The sequence below is a fragment of the Daucus carota genome, chromosome 4, assembly GCF_001625215.2.
Source record: "Daucus carota subsp. sativus chromosome 4, DH1 v3.0, whole genome shotgun sequence".
Taxonomy (NCBI): Eukaryota; Viridiplantae; Streptophyta; class Magnoliopsida; order Apiales; family Apiaceae; genus Daucus; species Daucus carota.
In genome coordinates, this window is record NC_030384.2 from 13,140,349 (window position 1) to 13,146,634 (window position 6,286).

General features: G+C 40.5%; 1 non-coding gene across 1 annotated transcript; it reads right to left on the minus strand.

The window, feature by feature from the left end:
* Positions 1-1,540: 1,540 nt before the first annotated feature.
* On the minus strand, positions 1,541-1,647 carry LOC135152463 (small nucleolar RNA R71). The gene has a single exon (XR_010291641.1). It is a non-coding gene; the product is annotated as a small nucleolar RNA R71 (small nucleolar RNA).
* Between the last annotated feature and the right edge of the window lie 4,639 nt (positions 1,648-6,286).

Below are 6,286 nucleotides of genomic sequence, written 5' to 3' on the forward strand. Positions count from 1 at the left end.
GTAGAGAACAATATCGTAAGTTAGTTTTAATCATTCAAGCACATTATCAGTTTGTATTAGATCGTTCTTCGCGAGGAAGTGACAGTTTCGAGCGAGATCGTGAACATCAATTCTGTAACGTGTGATCCTTATTATTAATTCAAGTATTTTTATTTCGTTTAATTCTTGTCTTTTATTTATCATGCTTTCATTGGAACCCATGATGTCGATTAGTTCGATTATGAACTAACCGCCTTCATGGGGTTCTAATGGATTTATCGATGTAGTCTAGTAACGAATATTAATTACTTGATCTTGCGACGTACGTTGATTTCTTTGCATGAGCCGTGCTTATTCTTCTTAGGAGCGTAGCTAACTTCTAAGTTGTTTGTTAATTCTTTCTGAAGCGAGAGTGGATGATTGAATTTAGAACTATGCCATGTAAACATAGGATTATGTGAATGAAACATAATTTGTGGTAGACTTGAACTATTTTTATCACCCTGTGTAATCACGATAGATGACTTGCTATTAAACCTCTCTGCTTACACTACCGCTATAGAGATATAGGGTCTGAGCTTTGTTGGTGTCCATGAGATTTCTGTCTTAATTGCGGATTTTGATTGGTATGATATGTGTGCAACGAGAGTTGGCATGTATTACTTTCGTGTTGTCTGATTAGGATCAACAGTCGCATGTTAATCAATAATTTCAATTCTAGATGAATTCGATAATGAAGTTAGAATCCCATGTGTTTTCCTATTCTGAATTTGATTAGTAATTTTAGTTATTAGTATAAAAGAAACCATCCTTGTTAATTGTCTTGGCAGTGAAAATTGATCATACATTGTTGCATAGGTGCGTATTCTTAATTCACCAGTCTCTGTGGGATCGAACTTAATATATTACTTGTGATCACGTGCGCTTGCGTGTAGATTTTTGCGAACAAGTTTTTGGCGCCGTTGCCGGGGACTCGGTGTTAATTAATTAGTTTATGTACTTGTCATCAGTGTGCATTAAAATTCACTGACTAGGATTCTATTCTCTTCTCACTTTTCTTCTTTTCTTTATTTCAGGTACTTGGATCGCGTTTATGCAAACACGTTCTCAAACCCGAAAGAAAGCAATTGATTCATCTTCATCTTCGTCTTCTGATTCTGAAACAATGACAGAACCTGAAGCACAACCAGACAGTAAGGCATTGAAGGATTTCTCTATGCCAAAGATCGATGATATCCAGTCAAGCATTGTCAGGCCTGCAATCGCAGCCAAAGCCTTTGAAATCAAACCAGGAACTATTCAAATGGTCCAGAACTCGGTACAATATGGGGGTTCTCCTACTGAAGACCCTAATATGCATATACGGAATTTTATAGAGATCTGTGACACTTTCAAATTTAATGACGTCTCTGATGATGCTGTGAAGCTAAGGCTTTTCCCATTTTCACTGAAAGATAAGGCTAAAGGATGGTTACATTCTTTACCATCTGGTTCGATTACTACATGGGAAGATCTAGCTCAGAAATTTCTCACTAAATTCTTCCCCATGGCAAAGACTGCTGCACTACGAAATGCTCTATCTCAATTCTCTCAACAATCAGGAGAAACATTCTGTGAAGCCTGGGAGCGGTATAAGGAGATGCTAAGAAAGTGTCCCCACCATGGCATGCCGGATTGGATGCAAATAAACAGTTTCTATAATGGTCTTGGACCTCAATCCAGACCTATGCTTGATGCTGCTTCTGGAGGTGCGCTATGGGCTAAAAGTTATGAAGAAGCTTATGATCTTATTGAAATGATGGCTGCTAATGAATATCAGAACCCTACTCAAAGACTCACTCAAGGGAAGGTAGCCGGAATTCTTGATCTTGACGCATCTACAGCTATTGCAGCTCAACTTAAGGCTCTCACGATGAAAGTCGATTCTCTGGCTCACCAAGGAATTCAACAGCCAATCTCTATTTGCGAATTATGTGCTGGTACTCACTCTACTGATCAATGTGCCATTTCTAGTGAATCAGCACAATTTGTGAGCAATTTTCAGAGAGGTCAACAGCCTGCTCCAGTTACTTACCATCCTAACAACCGAAATCATCCGAATTTCAGCTGGAGTAATAATCAGGGTTATAATCAGCCTCAACAAGGATTTCAACAGGGACCTAAACAGTATAGTCAGGCTGGAACTTCACAACAGTATGCACTTAAACAGCCTTATCACCCACCGGGATTTCAGAATCATGGGCAATCAGCTAACGAAAGGTCTGACATGGAAGAACTAAGACTCATGTACAAGAGTCAGGCAGTAACGTTGAAAGCCTTGGAGACGCAAGTCGGTCAGTTAGCTAATGCTTTATTAAGCAGACCACAGGGGAATCTCCCTAGTGATACAGAGGTACCAGGTAAGAGGGACCCTAAAGAGCAAGTCCAATCCATTACGCTAAGATCTGGAAAAACTACAACAGGGCCAACCTCAACATTAGTGCAGAATCAGGATGATGAACAGCAAGAAATTCCAGCAGAACTTCCTTCGAATACAATTGGCATAACACCTACTGTTGAAATGGATAGGGCTATCCCTACAGCTGGTCCGGTGTCAAAGCCATCATATCCCAGTAGCTTTAACAGAGGAATGTAGTGCTGTGCTTCAACAAAAATTACCACCTAAGCTGAAAGACCCGGGAAGCTTTACTATCCCTTGCACTATTGGGAAGTTCTCTTTCGATAAGTGTCTGTGCGACTTGGGAGCTAGCATCAATCTGATGCCTCTATCTATCTTCACACAACTTGGCCTGCCAGAGCTCAAGCCGACAAACATGTCTTTACAACTAGCTGATCGTTCGATCACAAATCCGAGAGGTATAATTGAAGATGTGCTAGTCAAGGTTGATAAATTAATATTTCCAGCCGACTTCGTGATTCTTGATTTTGAAGAAGACAAGAGAATTCCTATAATCTTGGGTAGACCCTTTTTAGCCACCGGGCAAACTTTGATCGATGTACAAAAAGGGGAACTTACAATGAGAATACAAGACCAGACGGTCACGTTCAACGTATTCAATGCAATGAAATTACCAACTGATGAGGAATCTTGTTTCAGTATGGATGTACTTGATTCTACGGCAGAAACCAATAGCCAGCGGATTTTACAGGATGATGTATTGGAAGCAATCCTTACCAATGATGAGGAATTGGACAGTGAAGAAGAATTGGAAGAAATCCATCATCTTAACTCATCACCTTGGGGAAGGAATTTTGAACCACTTGTCGAATCTCTTGGCTTGGAAGAATTAAAGGAAGATCACAAACCACTACAACCATCAGTGATCGAAGCACCTAAACTTGAACTTAAACCGCTACCGGATCACTTGAGGTATGCTTTTCTTGGTGAACGTTCTACTCTTCCTGTTATTATTGCAGCTAACTTGTCAGGTGAGGAAGAGGAAAAACTTTTGAGGGTGCTAAGGGAATTCAAAACAGCAATTGGGTGGACTATAGCTGATATCAAGGGAATCAGTCCATCATTTTGTCAACACAAAATTCTCATTGAAGAAGGAAGCAAACCTTCAGTGGAACAACAAAGAAGGTTAAATCCTATCATGAAGGAGGTTGTAAAGAAAGAGATTCTTAAATGGCTCGATGCAGGTATCATATATCCAATTTCAGATAGCTCATGGGTGAGCCCAGTACAATGTGTGCCTAAGAAAGGAGGCATGACAGTAGTAGCCAATGAAAAAGGGGAACTCATCTCAACTAGAACTGTCACTGGTTGGAGGATTTGCATGGACTACAGAAAGCTGAATAAAGCTACAAGAAAGGATCACTTCCCTCTGCCTTTTATTGATCAGATGCTTGACAGGTTGGCTGGCCATGAGTTCTATTGCCTGTTAGATGGGTATTCTGGCTATAATCAAATTGCTATTTCTCCGGAGGATCAAGAAAAGACAACCTTTACATGCCCTTATGGTACTTTCGCATTCCGAAGAGTACCTTTTGGCTTATGTGGTGCACCAGCCACTTTTCAAAGGTGCATGATGGCAATATTCTCATAGATGATCGGCATCAATGTGGAGGTATTCATGGACGACTTTTCTGTATTTGGAACATCTTATGACGAATGCCTCACGAATCTGAGAATGGTTCTTAAGCGCTGTGTGGAAACTAATCTGATTCTCAATTGGGAAAAATGCCATTTCATGGTGCAAGAAGGAATCATATTGGGACATAAAGTATCTGCCAACGGACTGGAAGTTGATAAAGCGAAGGTGGAAACAATTAAAAATCTTCCTCCACCACTCTCGGTTAAAGGCATCCGAAGCTTCCTTGGTCATGCAGGTTTCTATCGAAGGTTCATCAAGGACTTCTCAAAAATTTCTAAACCTCTTTGCAATCTGTTAGAGAAAGACATTCCATTCAAATTTGATGAGGAGTGCTTGGAAGCATTTGAAATCTTGAAAAAGAAGTTGACATCAGCACCTATCATCACTGCACCTGATTGGAGTAAACCATTCGAATTAATGTGTGATGCCAGTGATTATGCTGTAGGAGTTGTACTGGGCCAGCGTACAAGTAATGTGTTTCATGTTATCTATTATGCCAGCAAAACATTAAATGATGCACAATTGAACTACACTACTACTGAAAAAGAACTTCTAGCTATTGTCTTTAGCTTTGAGAAGTTCAGGTCTTATCTTCTTGGAACAAAAGTAGTGGTATATACTGATCATGCAGCCATTCGGTATCTCATCTCAAAGAAGGATTCTAAACCAAGACTAATTCGCTGGGTTTTATTACTCCAAGAATTTGATGTGGAAATTAAAGATCGGAAGGGCACAGAAAATCAGGTAGCGGATCATTTATCCCGACTAGAAGATCACAGCAAACAAACTACCGACAACACTCTAATCAATGAATTCTTCCCAGATGAACAGTTGTTTGGAGTTGAGGCAGAAGAGCCATGGTTTGCTGATATTGTAAATTATCTGGTGAGTAAGGTCATTCCTCCAGAATTCTCTTATGCTCAACGCAAGAAATTCCTTCACGATGTGAAATGGTATGTTTGGGATGAACCCTTTCTGTTTAAACAAGGAGTCGATCAGATTCTCAGACGGTGTATTCCTAATAATGAAGTTGAGGGAGTTTTGCGCGAGTGCCATTCCACGGGTTATGGAGGCCATTACAGCGGCGAGAAGACAGCAAAGAGGGTACTTCAAGCAGGTTTTTACTGGCCAACTCTGTTTAAAGATGCTCATCAGTTCGTGTTGGGTTGCGATCGTTGTCAGCGTACAGGTAATATTTCTAGGAGGAATGAAATGCCTCTTAAAATGCTTTTGGAAGTCGAAATATTTGATGTTTGGGGTATTGACTTTATGGGACCGTTCGTTTCGTCTTGCAACAACCAGTATATTCTATTAGCAGTTGATTATGTGTCTAAATGGGTGGAGGTGAAAGCTTTACCTACAAATGATGCTAAGGTGGTCTTGCAATTTCTTCAAAAACAAATCTTTACCCGTTTCGGAGTCCCTAGAGTCATTATCAGTGATGAAGGCTCTCATTTTTGCAATTAGAAATTCACAACCTTGATGTCGAGATATAATATCAATCACCGGGTTGCTACTGCTTATCATCCTCAAACGAATGGTCAAGCTGAAGTGTCTAACAGAGAGATCAAACGCATATTAGAGAAGGTGGTTAACCCTTCTAGGAAAGACTGGTCCCTACGATTAGATGAGGCTGCTTGGGCTTATCGAACAGCTTACAAAACACCGTTGGGTACTTCTCCATTTCAGCTAGTGATTGGGAAAGCTTGTCACCTACCAGTAGAGTTGGAACATAAAGCTTATTGGGCACTAAAGAAGTTGAATTTCGACTTACAGTTAGCTGGAGAAAAACGCATGATTCAACTCAATGAGTTGGAGGAGTTCCGCCTCCGTGCTTATGAAAATAACAAACTCTACAAAGAAAAGGTGAAAAGATTGCATGATCAGCGGCTGATACAAAAATCTTTTGTGGTTGGTCAATTGGTTCTATTATATAACTCTCGGTTGAAGCTGTTTCCAGGGAAACTCAAGTCACGCTGGTCAGGGCCATTTACAGTCAAGACGGTATTTCCCCACGGTGCGGTAGAAATCTATGCAAAATCACCGGATGAATCATTTAAGGTTAATGGTCAAAGGTTAAAGCCTTACTTTGGCGGAAATGTGAATCGTGAGGTACAAACCACGATTCTTCAGTCGGAATCGGATTAATTCTGGACTTCACGTCGAGCTAACGACGTTAAACAAGCGCTTCGTGGGAGGCAACCCACGCA